Source organism: Terrapene carolina, unplaced genomic scaffold (assembly GCF_002925995.2).
Source record: "Terrapene carolina triunguis isolate 2854851 unplaced genomic scaffold, T_m_triunguis-2.0 Scaffold66, whole genome shotgun sequence".
Taxonomy (NCBI): domain Eukaryota; kingdom Metazoa; phylum Chordata; order Testudines; family Emydidae; genus Terrapene; species Terrapene triunguis.
This window is the reverse complement of record NW_020664417.1, coordinates 41,968,855-41,990,648: the sequence shown is the minus strand read 5'-3', so window position 1 is coordinate 41,990,648 and position 21,794 is coordinate 41,968,855. Positions and strand designations below refer to the sequence as shown.

General features: G+C 37.7%; 1 protein-coding gene across 3 annotated transcripts in view; it reads right to left on the bottom strand.

The window, feature by feature from the left end:
* TENM3 (teneurin transmembrane protein 3) overlaps window positions 1–17,537 on the bottom strand; it is a 665,511-nt gene extending 647,974 nt beyond the window's left edge. For 2 of the 3 annotated variants that reach the window (XM_024194541.2, XM_024194516.2), the window contains exon 1: window positions 17,467–17,537. The gene's annotated coding sequence lies outside the window, so the exon portion shown is untranslated. Of the gene's footprint in view, window positions 1–17,008; window positions 17,046–17,466 lie in introns of those variants that run through there. The other variant, XM_024194527.2, reaches the window with a different exon arrangement.
* Window positions 17,538–21,794: the final 4,257 nt, after the last annotated feature.

Genomic DNA, 21,794 nt, shown 5'->3' with positions numbered 1-21,794 from the left:
CACAAACAGATTCAGAAAGTACAAAATGAGGTGCCAAAGAAGGCACTGAGGGTACCAAGGAACCAGTTGGTACAGAACTCTTGTAGAATGTCTGCTGAAATGGCTGTGACCTATAGCAAAGGAGGTCTTCAATGTCTTTTTTGACAGAAGCATGGCTCTGAGAAGCCTTAGACACCTTTGGGGTACCATATGCACTTGGAAACTTGGAAGCTCTCCTTTTGGGATCTGAGGTCTCTGGTGATCAAGAATTCTTTAAGGAAGAGCTCTCAGTCATGCTCCTCTTAACAGTACTTGTTAACTTTGAGTGCTAGGATGTCCATATCACAGCTACAGGAGAAGACATCCCCCAAAGCTTTGGTGACCAGGACCTCAAGGGGGACAGGGTAGCAGTTGTCTTATCCCTTGTAGCTCTTAATGACCAGGGTCCAGAGGTGGACAGATGGATTCTCAGAGCTCTGGGTGGAATCATCCTAGGGCTTGCTCCACCATGAGGAGTTTGAATTTTATCTCCCTGTTCTTAAAGGATCTGCTTTTAAATTAATAGCAGATTTTACAGATTTAATGGTATTTCCCGCCCCCCCCCCCCCCAAACACTTTAGACAGAGAGTGTCCATTGCTAACCAGGTAGGAAAAACCAAGTTTAAAGTCTAGGGATCCCAGTAAAAGAGTCCAAAATAATAATTGAAATGGGAAAACACAAACAAGGGGGAAAAGAAGAATCCCAAAACTAACTACTGTAACTAGAAATAACTTTACTATCTAATAAGCATGGTCAAGTGGGCATGCTCGACGCTCCATCAGAACAAAGGAAGTTGAGAAAGGACTGAGGTGGATTTGCCTGTGCAGCTGTATATATCCTTGCTACAGGGCACGAGGATGTGTAGGGCACATGCCCGGGCCAAATAGGCACTGCTACCAACAAAAATCGCTGATCAAAGGCACAGGGGTTGCATGCATACTTGAAGTAGAGCACCTATAGGGACATTACTCAAAGAACATGTTCAAAAACACACTTAGTGCTCAAGACAGTTTCCATTCAAATCAATGGCAAAAGTCTCCCATCACTATTAATGGGAGCAAGATTGGGTACCAATAAAAGTCATTAATAACTATGGTTAATTATAACTTCTTTTCTTCATATATAGCCTGCATGTGTTTCCAAAGAGAGAATCAATTATATGGAAAGTCTGAAGGAGCCATAATGGGTCATTTTTAAACTAGAAGGAGGCAAAGCAGCATTGGACATAAGACAAAATTTAAAGCAGGGCCACCTTTAATGACCTGTAGCTGAACAACAGTTTGACATTAGCTTCAGTCTTTGCAGAAATATTCATCATTCCCTTTAAAATAATTCTAGAAATTTGGCTGCCACATAGCCAAACTGATAGTCTTGATACACAGGTTCTAATCCCAGCTCAGAAACCGACTTGCTGGGTGACTGCGCACAAACAACCTCTCTGTGTGTCAATGTGTACAGTGTAAAATTAAGGTAATTATATTTACCTACTTCATAATTATCGCGAGGCCTAAAATTCCACTGGTCATTTCCCCCCCCCCCCCCGTGAGCAACTGAAAAAGAAGGGTTATACTGAAAGATGCATTTCAGTCTTAACTATGGCAGTCCCATCGCTCTCAGTAATGTGAAATGAGCTGCAATGCGTTTAGAACTTCAACAACCAAGCTTAAGATATTGGTGTATACAAAAGTAGTGACTTTAATTATGTAAGCAACGCTTTGCCACTGCCAACAGAAAACTGGGGGGGCGGGGAACATTGAAAGGGGAAAATATTTTTATTTAATATATGTATATAAAATAAAACATTGTATTTTTGGCATACAAATTTAAACTGAAAAATTTTCCTCCCTTGTGTGCACAAAACCAGCTTTACGTGGACCAACCGGAGGGTTTGAACCTGGGATCACTCACACTGAAAGTATGAATATCTCCTGCTTGAGCTAATGGCTTCACTAATTCCCTAGCTAGCTGGTTTGGGTCAGCCACTAGAGGGGAACAAAATCCCACATTATACATGAACTACATGTTCTTTTCTAGCTACAGCTCATTACATTGTGCCTGTTTTCTCCAGACCGCACTAAATAAAACAGCAAGTACAGCAGTGATTTCACAATACGATAAGATGGCCAGAGGCATCCATTTTTTATAAAGACTTTATATCTCTAATGATTCCATTAGGCAGGATGCTACATACAGAGAGGAAACCTACTATATGTGGTATATGCTCCTTTCCATATGGTGGTGGGGATTTAAAGCAAGCAACAATGGGATGTGGGTGTATAAAAGCAAAAGGTAAACACCAAATAGCCACATCTAGTCCTTCTGCAATGCAAAAATCACAAGCTCCAAATGGCCAGGAGCATGGGAAGAAGAGTCTGAGGAACAGCTGTATTACACAGTAGGATTCTCCCTCTACATGGAGACATTCAGGAATGCTAATCCAAATTAACTAAAGGTATGAATTTAAAGGTAATTCACACTAAACTAAACCAAATTAAAGCCACTCAAACTCCAAATGAGAGTGTCCACACAAAGGTTTAAACTATTTAACTACTCCACACCGTTAATGAATTTGGATTAACTTTCCCAAGCATCTCCACATACACAAGCTGTAAATTACCATGAATTCCAGGTTACTATTCCCTTGAAAATTTTGGAGCATTAACTTGTGGAGGACTAACCAACAGTAGCATGGTACAGGCAATATATATGTTTCAAAGAACCTGGAATGGGCATACAGTCATAATTGTCATCTGATACTAACTGCCAGATCAGCTGACCACTCCAACTCATTCTACTCCACCACTCATCAAACTCTCAGAGAACATGATGCAGAAGGTTGAATCCCAATAAAGTCACACAGCTATGGAAAGAGGAAGGATTGGGGTCACTGCACTCCTTCCATACAGATATGTATGGGAAGGGACACATATGTCCCCACTGTGTATGTTAACTGAGATTGTGTAAATGTGTAAAGTCTCTCTTGCTTAGCCCAGCCGCATAAACTGCAAGTCTATTACAACGCTAAGTTTGAAACATCAGAGGAAAAAAAAACGAGAGAGGAAGTTGTCCTCAATCATTTCTAGGAATCCCATCCTTGAAGGTATCTGTAGGTGGTTTATTATACCAGGACAACTGTCTGACACACTACCTTGCAGCTTATGCCTTTTAACGAACAGCAGCAACATGAAAAATCCTACCTGAAGTACACTGAAGTCAGAGTTGTCACTCGCACTCCCTGTGAGCAGCAGCCAAGGCTTAGTTCCCCTTAATGTTCATCCACTGATATATAGAGGGAATGAGTGGCAGAGAACGCATGCACTTGTAATTCCAATCACAAAAAATACCCCTAACCAACAACCAATTGTGAAGAAGAGTAGAGATTAGAGTCTGACAGTGATTTAGAATCACCGGGGGGAAAAAAAAAAAAAAAGGCTTAATGGAGAAGTCTAATGGACAACGGGATAAGGAGTAAGAGGAAATACTGAGACCTTTCAAAATTCTTAAAATTTATTTTGGCCCTTCTGAAGACAGTTAAAAAACCCCAAATACAAACCCCCCAAAAATGTAGAGATAATATTAAGTTTGGGATACACAGAAAACCCACAATGGACAATACAAAATAAGTTATGAAGACTGGTATCTTTTTCTAGTTTATTTAATGTTTTAAAAACAGATTTTTAAAAATTTAAACACTTAATATTTCTATGCAGCAAATATGCAATAGGAAGCTACAACTATGTTAATTCATAAAAGGGATTTAAAACTGTTCTGTACAAACAGTTGCAAGCAACACAAACTGCCTGTTCACAACAAGACAAGCAACTGTACAAGGAAAGAAATAAAAAGCAATCTTGAATTATGTGTAACAAAAATATTTGCAGTGATATTGCAAGCAATATTGTTCTCATATCTCATGAAGTGTTAAATTTATTGCATAAACAATTTTTGGCAAGGGGCCTGATGTTACAAACACTAACGTGAAATTTCCTGCATGTGTATAGCCTAGTTTTCTTTCAAATGGGCTACTCGCATATGTAAGTGTAGAATTTGGCCCCCGATTTGCATCCATTGATCTCATCCAATCTATTAATTGCACATGAAGTCAATAATAGTAGTAGTGATATGGTTTTGGTTATAAAATAGCATACAAAGACAATTAATCTCTAGAGTTAAAGATGACCCTCAAGATATAAAGATTTAAACACAATTTTCCATCAATGCAATTTCCATTGAAAAAGTTTTAGTTCAGGCATTATGTCTTTCAAGTTTCATTATATTTGGCATAAGTATCTGAAGAAATGAGAGTTACTAAAAACAACATCTTGTCTTTATTCTTCTCCTCAATTCAAACCTTAAAGTTACAAAGTCCAATCCTACAAACTCCTACTCTTGTTGAATAGCTCTTCCATGGGACTAGTGGCATGCCAGTGTTCAAGATCAGAATTAAAAAACAAACTAACAAATTGGAGCTGCAGTAATCTTTACTTCAGGTACTATCATTTGTAATCTACTCTCAGAACAAAACAGTTTACTTCAAAATAGGGGCCTCACAGGTCCACAGCAGGAGGATTTTTTTTAATGTCTGTTAAACTAGTCATAATATTTTCCACTACTATTGTACATCCTAGATTGTCTGGCTATACCGAAAGAAGGACAGGAGACACTTGATATGGTTTTAATCAGGCCATAAAAATTATTAGATGTATAAAAGTACACAGTGCAGGTAACTCCATGTTCATTCAATATCTACCTGGGGGGTTTCCACCATCCCCCACCCATTTCCATCCATGTTCCTCAGCCCGCCCATTGTTGGGACCTTACCAGCCACCCCCCCTTGTACGAGGGTTAAAGTGGGATATAAGAAAGGGGGGTTGGCTCCCTGCTGTACCATTCATAGGAGTCCCTCTCCCCTCTCCTGTTCCATTCCTTTAACCAACACCTTTGTTAAGTCCTGTACCAAGCCATTTATCTGGTTACTGTATGCCTTCCCTATGGAGTACCTGCACTGAACATCTGCCCCACACTTACGTAATGAGTTGAAATGTGTAGCCTAACCCCTTTCACTCCTCACCATAACAAAGCCCGCACGGAACTCGCTGTGTGGAAGGCAAAAAAAAAACCCCACTCCATCTAAGCCAATCTGGTGGTGAGGGAAAAATTCCTTCCCAGCCTCCCCAGCAGAAAGGAGCGACTAGCATGATGCCCACAGCAGTTCCTGACCAAACCTGGTATTTTGCCACCTCAAAGGGATGGAGGGTGGGTGCTCCCTCACCTGTTCTGTGGTAAAAAGGGCTTCTCACACCCAGGCTTGCTCCTTTTCAACCCCTCCGTCCCAAGGGATAGTCAGCATCGCCACACTGACCCACACCCCCTTTTGCAGCAGCTTCTGACCGCTCTCTTCCCCCCCCCACAAAAAAAAAAAAAAAAAAAAAAAAAACAAACACACTGTCCCCTCTCCCTCAGCAAGCCAGACAAAGGCGCCCCAGTTTAAAGGTGTGGCCATTTAGCATAGTCAAACATAGCTAAGTCCTGTTGGGATTTAAATTAAAATGAATGTCTGTGGCTATTTCTTTTTGCACTTTTGCATCAAGTTTCTCTTGACTGGAGACATGCTACAATTATATCTTTTATTCAAATGTTTTGGAATTTAATATTTTAACATAATATTTTAAGCAGTCAGAGTTCTGAGACAGATACATTTTAATGCACCCATTTTCTTTATGAGGGAGGTGCCCATCATATCAAATGTGTACCATGAAATGCTAACTTACTAAAGAATTTCTGATCTCTGAATGTTTTTCTTTTTTACATCTGATTCTTTTCTCCAAGCAGTCACCACTGTATTAACATAAGAGGTCCAAATTCTGCTTGTTTAAATTTACACAAATACTCCCAGTGAATTCAAAGGAATTATCTTGCACAAGACAGGTGAACAGGGACCTGCCCAGAACAAGTTAAACCAGTTCAGTGAAGCTGCATTTGACTGAATGTGAAGGAGTATGGACCCCCCCATATCCCACTGTTGGGGGTTTGAAACCCCAGGTAACAACCCCACTGAACTGAACGGAACTATTCATATGAACACAGATCACAAGCAAGTAACAGTTTACAAGACAGCGCTAACCAGTTGAAAAAATAAGCATTTCTGAGAGGTCTAGTGAAAAACGGCTGATTTGGCATACATTTTGAACTTGTGAAAAAATATTTCACCATTGAATATATTTAACATTTAAGGTCTGAATTTGAGAAAGAGCAACAAATAATAACTGCAAAGTATATTTAAACAGCTGGTCAACTTATGATAAATTTGTAAAAATCACCCATTAACTTTTAAAGTAATTAAATAAAGTTACTACCAGTCTACTGATATTTGATAAGACTACAGTGCTGCGTATCCGAGTTAGGGTAGAATCCTTCATCAGACATTCACATCTTATCCTTAAACTCTCCTAGCTCCTAAAGGATAGTTCTTTAAAAGTAACGAGTCTGATCCTACAATCCCTTACTCATATAAATAATCACTGTTCACTAAAATGAGCCCATTGAAGTCAATGGGACTATTTATTTGTGTACAGATTACTGGTACTCATGCAGCGATTTGCAGGATCAGGCCCAACAACAAGTGCATAAAAACTGCACATCTCCCTTTTCCCTAAATTTACCATCTCCATCACAAATCTGTAGCTTAGAATGAATTACAGATTTCCTCAGAGACCAAAATTCTTTGTAATTATTTCTCAAACCAGGACTACTAAATGTATAGCTGTAAACACATAAAATAAATGCACAGCCCTAATTCAGTGGTTGAGCTCTGGAATCAGTATATAATGGCATTGATCAGAACACGCAAGCAAATGAAGACACAGGGATAGATTTTAAGTGGCGAGACACAACTTTATTTGCATTTATCATTGGAGAGGGGCACCATTTGTCCATCTCCCCATACCTGTTATTTAGGTTGGCCACTGCAGGGTTTATAGAGCATCTATCATATAGGCCATAACCCAGGGTAGATTTTCCACTACCTACCTGGAGAATTCAGCTTACTCTGCTGAATTCTGTCACCTTCACCTCCCCACCCCCCGCCCAAAAGGGGATAGAAGGTACTAAAAATGGGCCATGATCTGCAAAGGACTTCATGTCTCCCTTTCTTTCCCTCCTCCCCGCCCTCCCCCCAGACCTGAAATCCACCAGCAAAATCCCACATCTCTTATTTTCTGGTTGCTGTCCCTTTGGCCTTTATTTGCATTGAACTTCAGCTGCAAGTTGTGACGAAACAAACATTCACACAACTCCTACTATTAAACCTAAATTCTATACCTATTTAACTTAACTGTGTCTCCATGTTGCTATTAGGAAGGTTTTTAAAAAACCCACCCACAACACTAGGCCCCAGCCAATTTGGTGCCAATGGGAAAAATTCCTTTCTGACCTCTAAACAGGCAATTAGTCAGACCTACAGCAACATGAAAACACAGATCCTATACCATGTAACCATAGGGAGGGAGTGCAAGGTTCATCTAAAAATGGGGAAAGAGGCCTTAAAAATCCCTGCCCACGGGTTTAAACAAATGAATGTGAGAGGAAAGAGTCAATCAGCTCCCACCTGTGGCTGGCCCCTGGCAATGGGACATTCAAGGGGAAGAGGGTCCTATGCTTATATACACTCCCTGTTTATCCTAAAGCTGTTCAGTAGATTGCAGATCCAATCAAGTTTCCCATCTGTTAAATCAGTGGGTGGCAACTGGACTGTCCTACAATTCACATGATAACTGCTCGTGTTACTATTAACTTAAAAAAAAAAAAAAAAAAAAGGTGGAAAATCCATTCCTATGAACATTTTAACAGTTTCTTTAGAGTTAGGGTTTTCAAAGGGACAAGTAGTCTTTTCAGAACTCAGGTAGTGATACTTTACCATTCATAGCCAAATGAAATTTGACACTTAAATACAGATTAGTATAACTGACATAAGAGTTTGCTCCAAATAAATATGAAGTATACTGAACAAGATCTGTTAAATTCCTTATTTCTTTTACTACATTCCAAATAGATAAAAAACACTTCTATCCTCTGATGTTTAGAGAATTAGCTGATGGCATCTCATAGAAAAATCATTTTGCCATCGTTTTCAAGTCCCTCGTTTGTCACACAATATCAAACCTCTTCATAACAGAGTTAAAATATCTTGCTTCAAAAATAGATATTTATGTAAAACACTTGGAAGATATTAAACTTATGCCACTACTGTACTAAAGTGAGGGTTGACCTACACAGCTAATATTAAATTTCAGAAATTAAATACATATCCATACTGTATGCAGCCTAGCTGGAATTCTCTTGATTAAACATCCTAATTAATTTGGCTATGGTGTGGTTTATATTATAATTTAGCATTTATTTATGAGGTCCATTTATTCAGTCTACTGAATGTAATGACTGTACCATATTTAAATATATTGTTAAAAGTTCTAATGTTACATATTTCTCCATAAGTAACATTTGGCTACTTCAGGAAACTAAGCATCATTTTGAACTTAGTTTTATTAAAAGAATAATAAAGATGGATATGCACTTCTGAGAGCCATTTAAACACTTCAAAAGCAATCTATTCTATGCTAAGTAAGTGTTTGTATTCCAATTTTGCTGTGCTTTAAGACATTTTTCTCTGTAATGTATTTTGATGGCTGCATTAATTAGCCTGCTCTTTTTTATGCAATTTATTGTTTTCAAGCTTCAAATAAACAAAATCTATTAACACAAATGAATTTCCAGTTCATTCTCTACATAGATAGATCACTAAACTTTACTGGCAGGCTGTAATTAAATAGGTGAAAGATCCATAAAAAGGCAGCATAAGCATGAAGATTTCCATTCAGGATGGTTCTTTCCTCATGGCCAATCCTGTAAGGAACTGAGCATCCTTAACTCCCACTGACTTCACTGAGACCTTAGGATACTAAACGTCTTTTAAGAGGTGTGCAGCACCTCACATCATTAAGCTCTCAAATATTTATTGAAATCACAGCATTATACAATTTACCTGAGATACCGAGTGGGGGGGGGGGGGGAAATCACGTTTTTCTGCAGTTCTGCACCGAGGTGCATACTTAGCCAAACAACATTGTGTGATCACTATTCATTTATGGATGAGCCTGAAAAACTGGCTATCATTCATCCTCTGTCAACTGTTTATATCAAAAGCTAAATTATTCCATTTGAACATTATACCACTATAAATGTTGTAGGTTTGCTGCCGTTAAACTGTAACAAAATAAAAGGTGAAAAGCTGTAAAAGATAATAAATTCCATGTAATCTTTTTCCCCTAATAAAGTGATCAATACAACATGTTAAATCATGCTCAAAATAAAACATACGAAGCTTATATTGCTCAAGGGTCCCACTGGCCAAAGTCTTTATTTGCTAACTAGTTTTGGATGAAAGGAAATCAAAGCTGAAGTCTCACCTGAATGTCTACCAGTATGACTTGTCAAATTCAAGCTGTAACCTTTCAGTATTCCTGAAAAAAATGTGGACAATCATTTGTGCAGAAGTAGCAGACCTGAAGTTCTACTGTTGCAAAAAGTCTTATTAATTTACCGGTCTTATGAAATATGGGATAACAGTAAAATACCCACAGCTTGCTTGACCGCTGACTGAATAATAGAACTCGAATGATTTTTCCTCCCCACCACTGTTACAGCATCATATGACTGCTCACTCACTTTTAGTCACTATATCATCACAGAACAAAGAAGTTGACTGGTTGAACCATATCAAACCTTTTTCTAGTTACAGCTGCATGGTTCAGACCACACCACTGGCATGCAAAGCTTCTGACGTGCAAATCAGAAACATCTCCTGAGAGGGGATAAGGGAGACACTGAAAGCTTTATAATTTCAGTGGTATGAATGAGGACAGACTTTTACAAGAAAAATTGAACCTTATTTTCTGCTTTGTCTGGTTTTTTTAATGCAAAATTAAGTATGCCACTGGAAAGCAATAAGGCTCAGACCATCAGCATCCACTCAAATAAATAATACATTTTATGAATGGAAAGAATTATATTGTTTATATTTTGCTAAAGAGGAAAGAAAGGGCTAACAAATTAAAGTGAAATTTATTAACTGCAAATGTCTCATTCTGAGACACCCTGGGCCTGATCCACAACTAGTGTAAATCACCACACCTCCACCAAAGTCAATGGAGGTATGCTGATTACAACAGATGAGGATCCAGCCTCCTCCTGGCTTCAGTTGTTATTAAAGGATTAGCCATAAAAAGAGTAATCCTGTTGGCAGTTTTCCTCTTAGTATAGATAGTAACAATATTTTGAGATCAAATTTACTGGTTGCATAATACATGTTTTAATAACTATCAGTTTGCTAGGAAAATGTTTATTTTTCAGGGAATAAACTGTGCTTATTAATCTCCCAATGGTTACCTACTAATATTTACTTTATGTTCTGAAAAGAGATTTTTATTACATTTATTTCACTTATCTACAGAATAGAATGTAACACTTGATGCTTTTTGGTATTAAGGAAATGCTGATTGCTCCTAGTAATTAGTATTAGTGACCTGCCCCTGTTATTTAGATAATTTTTTGGCCAAGGTCTTATACATTTTATTTATGAAGCACTACACAAATCTGATACAATGTAACTGAATAAAAAAAGTCAATGGCAAATGCTCTGTTGAGTTCAACAGCAGTGGAAGGCCCTATACGACAACCAGATACTATATACTGTTCGCTAATTTGAATGACCATTTATTAGCACCAATGATTTCTTAGATGACTGTGCTTTTAAAATGTTCACCTATCCTTTGACCCAAAACAAAGGATGTCAAATGCAAAACTCACCTCAGAAGTCTATATTTTAGGGAACTTTATCCTTCACTGAGTTGGTTTATAGTGAATAATGTGCTGTTTACACTGTTCAATTTCTTTTAAAGACTCTGAAATGTGGTTGTCTATTGTGTTCTCTCTCAAGAGAAGAAAATCCATATTTTAAATCTATGCTTCACCAATTACAGCACCGGGAGTAGTTTTCTTAAACTATCAGAAATTGTAAAATCTCAAAGAAATAGAACACATTGGACCCAGTCTACTGTGATTTTACGGCTATTTAAAAAACAACAACAAAAAACGCATCATGCTGACAGAAGGTAATGCAGCACAAGCCACAAACTGACTTCACTAACACATTTTACAGTATCAATAGAGAATTGATTTAATACTGACAGTAGTATAAACATTTTTATGATTGGTATTTCCATAGGTTATTGACTTATTATAGGGACAATTATTTCACCTCCATTCTTAAAGTTGTATTAATATTTTGCATTACAAGCTGCTACATTAGACTTCTGTAACTTGGATGTAAAAACTTAGTAAGAATGAAACTCCAGTTAAAAATTCTAACTAGATATTTAATAAAAAATAGTCTACTTTCCACTCGATGGGCACAACATATGAATGTTAAAAAGAGTCATGTCTGCCTCAAAGTGGAATAGACCCCTAAAAAACAAAACAAAAAAACCAACCACAGTTAATTCATTTAAAGTTACAGAAGTACTAAAAAGTTGTTTATTTCCAATGGAATGTTAACGAGATGTAAAAAGTAGGTATAGAGATTAAATACTAAATCTGTGCCAATGAAATCTGATTTGCCAAAAGGGGATACTTTGTATAAAGTCACACAGAAAAACTTGAAAATGCAGCAATTATGCACATTTACACCCAGCCCAATAAAAAGGGGAAAAAAGGAACAATACCACCTTCATGTGAATCACGCATTGAAGACTTGATTATCTGTTCCCTCTCTATGGAGAGTTCGTTATACTGATTTTGAACAGCATGTGTGTCATCATAAGAAAGTATTCTCTTTCTTTAGATTACAGAAATATTTTAGACAGTATAAAAATAAATCTGGCAGGTTGTTTTTGCATTAAAAATTATTGCAAATGAATTAATGTTCTGCAAAATAATGTAAGAAATACACTACACTAAGAAATACAGTTACAGAAGATAAAAGAGTTCTCACTTAAAAATATTTCAGCACATGCTACCTTTTAATTTCTTTTTAATTACTGTAAAAATATTTTTTTTTAATCACAATGTCCTAAACAGATTGTTTCTTTTCTCAAATTGAAAATAGTTTTATTATATATAGATTTGATGTGCATGCATGAATGCCAGGTTAGAATGGACTCTAACTGCATTGAAGTAGCCATTACAATCGATTATACACAAGTAATTTACAATAAAGAATTTGCACAATAGATATAGCCAGCCAGATTTAGACCCCACTTAGTCCTACAGATTTCAATGGGTTGCAAGAGATGTTAACTCAGCACTGGAAAATGTTGAGCCAAATTCAGTGTCCTGGATATAATTTAGTGGTTTGTTTTGTCTGGATCCATGACCTTATGTTTACAATTAACTTTCAGACACATACACACACACATTAAGAGTAAACAATGAAGATCTATATTATATTAGGGAAAGCCAAAATTTTAAGTAAGACTGCCAGGTGATCTTTGACTTGTCTGTTGAGTTTCAGTATTACAATACACAGATGTAAAAAAATCTCACCCTGTTCCTAGACACATGACATATCTTGACACAACAAAGGAAGTTAAGAAAGAGTTTCAATCTTAACTCTGAATTTTCTACCTTGTGTCAGTTAAAGATGTTATATCATTTTTATGTGAATGATATTTCATTCCAAACATGCACTGAAAAAAAAAATGCATGTATGCAATGCAGACAGACAGTCTGGAAAGAGACTCTAAAGGTTATTATTGCAAGCATTATTATTCTATACTCTGGGACATGTTGAAAAAGATTATTCCCTTTGTAAGGGTGTTCTGGACTTCTGTTACAGCTATTTCAGTTACAGTTTAAGATGAACACCTATAGTAAGATAACATGTGAAAGAATGTATGGTTCTTCCACAGATAACACTGACCTTTCTATAGTTGTGTATTTAATATTTAACGATGTAATTGTACAAACATTTCATAATTTCTCTCTGAAAACACATTCAATAGTTTAGATAACGTTTAATTGTAACACACCAAAAATTATCAAAACTGAAAATCTATCAGCCATATATTTAGTGTCAATAGTGTGACATAGATAAACAATTACAACTAGAGATTAAAATCACTGGACAGACCACACATGAATGAAAGCAACACCAAACTAAAGACTTGGCACAACTCATTGGGGTTTTTGTTTGTTGTTTAAGGACCCTCTATTTCTTTGCTTTATTTCATACCACATTTGTTTTAATCTTGTCATCCAAATTTGAGTTCTATTGAACTACATATATTTGTGTGTCACTCTCAGCAGTAAAATGCAAAGGTGTACTTTTGGTCTATAACAAAATGCTGATGAAGACGAGGTAGAAGGTATTCAGACAGAGAACAAAATATGCAAATATCACAGCAGGCATGAGAACATCTACTATCCTTACTGTTTTTACAAAAGGATAAAGAATTACCTCCCCATGCATTACCTGGATTATATCTAATACCTCAAAACAGTAAAGTTACATCACACAGCAGTAGGTTTACATATTGTACACAAAGACCATTCCCATTATTTATGATTTGGGAAGTTAAAATATTTATGCCTTTCTAGAAGGACAAGTTATTCTTCAAAATAATGTTCAAAACACACAGTATCATAGTAAAGTATTAAGAAATTATTTGTAAATAATACCCATCATTCCAGATTTAAATAAAATACATGACTTTGTACCTAAGGCAGCAGTTTAAAAACAACATCCAAATATGCATGAATTAATTGTTCATAAAAAAGCCTCATTTTCTCTAACTCTTCTATAAAGCTTCGATCAGGCCACAGAAAGGGCATCTGAGTTGTGTGACCCAATAGTCTGAAACTCTTAGAAGCCATAACACTTGTTTTGAAACAAATGACTTCTCAAGATGGAGCAGTCCTGCTATCAATCACCAACAAGTTAATTCTACATAATAAGGCCGGTTTGGATGCAGACTGATACAGCGTTTCACAATGTATCTAAAATTGATTAGAACAGCACTCAAAATGAATGCAGCCCTCCAAATCACTTCTTTGCTCAGAAACATTAATCTCAATTATAAGGAGAGCTTCATAATGGTAATGCTTGGTATGAAAAAAGTATTAAATAAATCAGGTTTTATAAGACATAGTAATTAATCAGTTTTAGAACTAAGAAAAGGAAAGCTTTTTAAAGTGCACATTTCTACTTTAAAGCCTTTGTAACGTCCAAAACTTTAAAGATTTATTTTTCAAAAATTGTGTAACTGACAATGAAGAACCCATCTTAACTATGGGCTTTTAAATAAAAGGTTACTGAAAACCTTTATACTTTAACATGATACAATTCAGTGATCCTATATTTGTGCAACTTGCCACTCATACTGAAAGTAAAGACAAGTGTCATAAAAGAACTCCCTTAGTTCAACGAGTTATTTGGGAAAGGGAGACATTTCTTGCACCCAACCAAAGCCTTCATGATAATATAGTAGAATCCTATTTGATAAACAGGGTTCAATTGAATAAACTAGCAGAAAGACTCATTGCAGTGGGCTAAAATGGCAAATCTGCATTCTCACATCTGTTAAAATAGTAAACTGGTTAGAAGAGTTCACATATAAGAAAACAGGTAATAAAGTAAAATAAGCTTCTAAAATAGAATTAGGAATACCATGTATTTTCTATGCTCAGATTTAACATGTCTCTATTTCATGCATACAGTAGCTCAAACATGGTCTGACAAACTGATCAAGCAAAATACAATACATTTGTGCATAAGATATCTCAAGTGAAAAGTATTCGGAAGATATTTTCCTTTAAAAATACTGAAAAAAAAAATCTAAACAGGGATATGTATTTTCTACAAGTTAGAATCTTATATGTCAGCATTAACTACAGTAAATTCAGTATCACTTTAGAATACAAGATACTTCTGTCCCAAAGTTTTACCATAAGTTATTTGCATTTTCTTTCAGGTATATATAGCACAATGCAGTTTTGTATACATGGTCTGATCCCACAAGGTGCTGAGCACTCGCAGTTCCTACTGGACCTAATCCAAAGCCCATGGAAGTTAATGGGAGTTTTTTCCTTCACTTTCATGGGTTTTGGATAAGGCTCATTGATTTCAATGCAGTTGACAGTGCACAGCACCTTACAGAACTGGAACTATATAGTTTGTTAATTGTATTTCTAAGAGATGAAGACAACAATGTAATGAACTTCAACTTTGACAAAATTTCATTTTCTAGTATTTGTATGGTTTATCTCCAATAAAATTTTTTCATTTGCATCTTTAAATCCATTTTCTTTGGTTATATCCTACCGGTTTGGCTGTTTGTGTATAGGATAATTACTCCTGGATCAAAAGGGGCTTAACTGAAGTACCAGTTTTAACTTGCTAACTGGATTATGAATGTTGCTCTGGAGTTTTCCCCTCCCCACTAAATTTTGAACAAAAGACTTTATTTTTGATGGAAAAACTATTTGACCATCCTAGCATATCTTCAGTTTTTACACATGTAAAACTAGTTCACTTCTACTTATTAGTCATATACACACATACACACACACACACACACCCCCTGTCTTCTAGTTTATGAGACTAAATAAGTAATGTAACAAGTCCATAGTGACAAAACACATAGCACACATACACTGCTGTGTAATATAACATATGTATAGAAATACTTCCACAATCATCTTAATGTGCATTTATTTGTAACCCTGAATGTCCGTTTTTTGCTCAGTTTTGTTTTTAGGGGGAAAATGGTGGTTGTGTTTATTGTATTTTTCTTCAAGGAACATGCACATAATATAATTTGCAATTTTAAATTCTTAGTTATCTTATAGAGATGATATGTTTAGATTTAAATTTGTGCTTTACGAGACTCAATATTGGAATTTACCTATAGAAACTATATTTAACAGTTTTTAAAAAAAGGCAAAATATCTGCATCTAGAAGCACAATAAGCAATAAACTGGATATCACATAAAGACAGATACTATGTAAAGTTAAAGAATTTCCAAAATCAAACAGGTTTATGACATTTAGTGAGTACAAAAGCAGGCTATTTAACTATTCTCACATTAAAAACTGTTTTGAATCTAAATATAAACAAATTTGAAAGAACCTTGAACTGCAGAAGACCACAGAGTAATGACTGATACTAGAACTTAAGATTGTAGGTCCATATACAGACTATTTTTTATGTATTTGAATATGGTAAATTACTTGGTTATAAAGTGAAGTTTACAATATAAAACTTTTTAGCACATAAACCATGGGCCCTGACACTATAGACCATATAAAGCACAGTATTCTTCTAAGAAGGAAAACAAAAATACAGGAAGTTTAAATAATATCATTAGATAAAAAACAAAAAACCCCAACAACTTGGGATCTGTTTCAGTCACTACATGTTAACTCTACTTATTTTAAATTTTCTTTGCAATTTATTGAAGTAAAAAAATTCCTGCCTGTTCTCTTTTCTTTCTACTTTAAAGTAACAGAAAGAAGAGGTAAAACCTGAACATATTTCTATTTCCAGAGTGTACAGACCACCCAATGGAGTCTGCCACTGTCTACAAACGTTTGACAAATACATTGTCAAAAGATAGGAAATATAGTGCTATGAATAAAGACAATCTTAAGTATACAGATCACAGATAATATGAACCATATTAAAATCTACCACAAGTCAAACCAGGGCAACCTTTTACGCTTCTTCAACTTCCGTTACACTTAAAAAATAAAAGTCTGGACACTTTCATTTATCTTCCGAGTGTAATGAAGTGACTTGAGAAAATAAATGAAGCTGCTGTGGTAGGAGATCTCTCTGCACTAGATCTACACTAGAATGCAATAACGTGCAAGCCCGCACCTTTGCTAGCTTACAAAGTGTATGTTTGGGATAAGTAGCGTGTGTACGCGTACTCACTGCATCGTTTCAGCAAGGACTGCGAGACCCACGTTTGGAAACAGCAGCACCACGCAAGCGGAGAGCATCGCCAGCAGGGAGAAGCACAGAACTCGGACGAGCTCGCTTTATAAAAACTCCGCTCATTTGCTAGGCACCTTTTCCTCCTCTCGTGGTCCCCGTGTCCATCCCCTCCTCACAGTGGGGTATTTAGCAGGGAACCAAACAGCAGCTGCCAGCAGCTAAAGTTCCCCTCAGAGGAGGGGATGCTGGAGACGGGGGCAGAAGAAAGGAAATAGTGGGGGGGGGGGGGAGGAGGGGAGCCTGCCACACACTCCCATTTTAAGCAAGTCTTTCAGACTCCCCGGGCTCCCGGCACCCTCCTGCGCTCGCAGCCGCAGCGCCACCCCGCTGGCTCCCCCACAGCCACACGCCAGCCCGGCCACTAGGACCAGCACAGAGAGCAGCGCTCCACTTACCCAGGGCTGCCAAGCTCGCTCTGTCTCTTCTCCGCCTGCTCTCAGTATCCCAGCAGCGGCGCCAGGAAAAGCACCACGCACCCAGCACTTGGCCAAAAGCGGGGGGAGGGGAAAGCAGAAAAGAAAGGAAAAGTGTTACAAGTTCCTTCCCGTGCCCGCTGCTGCACCCTGCCAGGGGCTGGGGCAGCCGGGGGGGAGGTGAGAGGGGGAGAAATGCCCAGCGCCCTGGAGTTCACTTTCTCCCTCTCCTCCGCCTCCCCCAGTTCCCTCTGGCTCTGTTCTCCCCTAGCTAACAGGGCGCGCGGGGACGAGTTGCTTTCAGCTCTCAGAAGCAGCTCGGGAGAAGGGGAGGACGCTCCAGTAACGTGCCCGGGACCAGCAGCCACCGCCGCCGGGAGGACCTAATTGTGCACTAACACGGGGAACCCCGAAGGGAGGCTGGGCTCAGCAGCAGCTCCAGCTCCTGCCAGTCAGCCACACGCGAGAGGAGCCTACCATGCGCCGCCCCAGCGCAGAGCAGGGGGAGGGGGGTGAAAGCCGCTCCCCAGCACAGAGCGATGGGGACCCGCCTGAGCATTTATAATCCCCAGCGCCTCCGCTCCAGCGCCCGCCGAGTGGACAGTGGCTTCCCTCTGCTCCCCTTTCCGCAGAGATGTCCCCTTGGCTGCGTTTTCCTGCCAGCTGGGATTTGCTGGACTGAACCACCTTTGCCTTCTTCCCCGCTTCTCCCCACCGCCGCCTGCCTCGGTTAATGTAAAATACCGAGGCTCCCATGCTGTGACCAATCAGTACATCTACTACTAGTGCAATGATTTAGGGGTCATCCATGAATAACACTTCACGCTGATGAATGGCTCTTTGCAGCTTTCTGCCCTGATGAGGGTGTCTGCACGCTACTGATTGCAAACACTAATGAACTTGCAGCCTCATTATATATTCTCTCAGACCAGTGCCAGGAAAGGGGGGTTTTATCGGGGGGGGGGGGGAAGGGGCCTGGTTGATTGACTGATTTTTCCATGGGGAGGGGGATAATTGTGATAAATAACTGCATTTTTACCCCAGTGCATGCACCTCATCAATGTAATCAAACCCTCTGATAGTCGTAGAAAATACTTTTCTTGCTGTTTCAGAGGTTGGGCATATTAGGTCAACTGAGTCACTAGATAAGGTGGGAGCGAGCAAGAAACTGCCTAGGAAGATTGATGCGGAAGCAGAGGGGTATAATTAAGGCTTCACAAACCCAGCAGCTGGACCCCATTTAAAGTAGCTCATGCGAGTGACCTGCGATGTTTATGAACAACCTGATGTCTGAAGCGTACACTTTGTGATAAGTCTGAAGTCTTTGTACCCATAAGTAAAACATTCTCCTACATATTTTATCTGTGCGATAGTACAACTAAAGTATTTGCTCTGTGGCCTTACTTGATGATGTTTCGAAAGTGGGCTAGACTTAGAACAATATCAACAAAGGCCAACATTGAGAATGAGCCGATTGTAATTTATGAGGTTTCCTTTTAAAATTAATTTTCCCCTTAACCACACACATACACAGCCATATAGAGACTCTTCTGTTTATTTTTCTTCCTCCTTCTCTCACTCTCCTTTTCATAAGAACGGCCATACTGGGTCAGACCAAAGGTCCATCCAGCCCAGTATCCTGTCTACCGACAGTGGCCAATGCCAGGTGTCCCAGAGGGGATGAGCCTAACAGGTAATGATCAAATGATCTCTTTTCTGTCTCCACCCTCTGACAAACAGAGGCTAGGGACACCATTTCTTACCCATCCTGGCTAATAGCCATTAATAGACTTAAACTCCATGAATGTATCCAGTTCTCTTTTAAACCCTGTTATAGTCCTAGCCTTCACAATCTCCTCAGGCAAGGAGTTCCACAGGTTGACTGTGCGCTGTGTGAAGAACTTCCTTTTATTTATTTTCCTGCACTCTCCCCCCCCATCCACCTGCCATAAAAAGTAGATAACAGTCAGTGACAGTAGTGGACTGTATACAAAGTATCCACCTGTAACACAGTTATTAATGCTTTTTAACATTAATTTTCACATTAATATTGCTGAATATCCTGGCCCTGTCCTTCCTCTAAAACAGAGAAATAACTATAATTCCTCTATTTACGTCTTTCATTTTAGGCTTAAAGAAGTTTTACACACCAACTATGATTGTTCACTAATGCTCATGAAATTAGAAGTTTTTTAAACATTTAGCTGCTGGAGCTATCTGCCACGGTATGCTGATTTTCCAATCTCAGATATATTTATCACCTTTCCGACTCAATAATGGAAACACCACTATGTTATCCAAAAAGTTTCTTAGTAAATTCCCAAGATATGCCATTACAGCTGTTATTGACAAGCATGGTTAGCGTTACCTATGATCCACTCAACAATTCTTTATTTTCTATGGTGTTTTACCCATTTGTTTCCTATTGCTTTTAACGAGCATTTGTACTGTGGTGGGTTCAATCTGGGAAACAATGCATCTGGACATCTAAACTGACTCCTGAGTGCTGTACGAGCAACGAGAGCCACAGCTGTAAATTCCAGTGTGTACCGCATAAAAGAATAACCATTCTGCATTATCAAACATTTTTACAGCATGTATAATAGAAAAGAACAAATATTTTCGTGGGCAACCACCAAGTGTAATTATAATGTTTCATCTATAGGAAATACTGTGGCTATTTTATAATATAAATAACTTATTTTCGCTACAATAAAGTTGAAATATTACTAGCTAATTGTTTCTAAATCCTTACACGTAGTTTAGATTATGTTTCTGAAGACGCTAAAAATAAACCAGTGGGGGCAGAAATTTATACTTTCCTGGCTCCGGTGGTGCTACTTAAATGATGGGGATTTCGGTTCAAAAAGCAGGAAGCATAAATACATCTAAAGAAACAGTTTGAAAATTTTCTTTACTCCACACCTAGATTTGCTCATTTTAACACTTATAATAAAATGAAGTATACAGACAATAAAGATAGATTTGTATACAGTATTAACTTGCTTTGCGATTAAAATCTGCTACACACATTCTGAGCTCCTATTAGAAAAGCAATCAAAATGTGAAAATGTTAATTATATTACATTAATTTTATATCAAAATATATTTAGCTAGATAAACGTGAATATTCTTGAATTGATACCAGACATCATAATTACGTTTATGTAGTATAAATAATGACTGTTAAATTTAAAAACAACTTTTACAGCGAGGGCTTTGGTATAAATTTTTCTTTTTGACTTATATTGTTCTAATGTAAAATGAAAAATGTGATGTTATAAAGCTGTCAATATTCAAAATGCTTTCTTAAGGGTGAAAAGACATTTGCTCTAATTTAGCCAAGTCTCGTGATATACCAAGATGAACTTTCTGTCACCTCCAAACACAGTGAATTAAGATTCTCCTGCGTTATATACAGAGATTATAAACCTTGTTTTTCATTCAAAGCTCATAGGATGAACTACTGTCAAATCTTGTCTGCATTTCTGAAGTCCATAGTACATTATTTTCAGTACTCTACTGAAGTAGTATTATTAGGCTTACCAAAGTTTAATTACATTTCAGCCTTCAGAGTTTAAACTAATTTTAAAAGTGTAAAGTCACATTTGCTTTAAATCTCTATAGGCTAGTATCTTTCTAAAGGCTGCCATTAAATGTGGCTAACCTTGCTAAAAATCATCGTCTAGACTTTAAAAAAAAATGTAATAGAAGCAGCAGCTTCACGGTTTTAGGATGCTAATAAGCTTGTATTTTGTAGCGCCGGAACAAAGGAATATGCATTCCTTATATGAATTAAACAGAGACTTTTTTATGTGACTATCAGTAAATCTTGCTTCTCCTCTGAGTCTAGGTGTTACTGAAGGAAGAGAGCAGAATGTACTCTGACTCAAGACATACTGGCTCCTGCACTAATTACCAATAAAAGGAGATGATGAGGTAAATTCAAGACGTCGTTATGTACTTCCCAAACTTGTTAAGTTCCTCTAATGTGTCCTTTTGGAGGTGTACGTTATCACAGTCTTTATGTACTGGATAATGGCACAATACTTGGAAAAACTTGCTGTCTCTAAGACTCTACCCTTTTCAGGATATGCAAGTGTCTGAATAGAAAATATCGCAAAACCCCTTCGCTGTCAAATACCACCGAAATGCAGCGTATACCGGATGAAATTGTTTCCAACTATCAATTTTGCTTTTGGGGTAAGCATCAAAATGTGGTTTAGGACAGTGAGATAAGAGATTACCTATATGGGATCTCAATAGCTAGCGTTGTGCATTACTGTGGATAAGGATAAAGCATTAAAAGA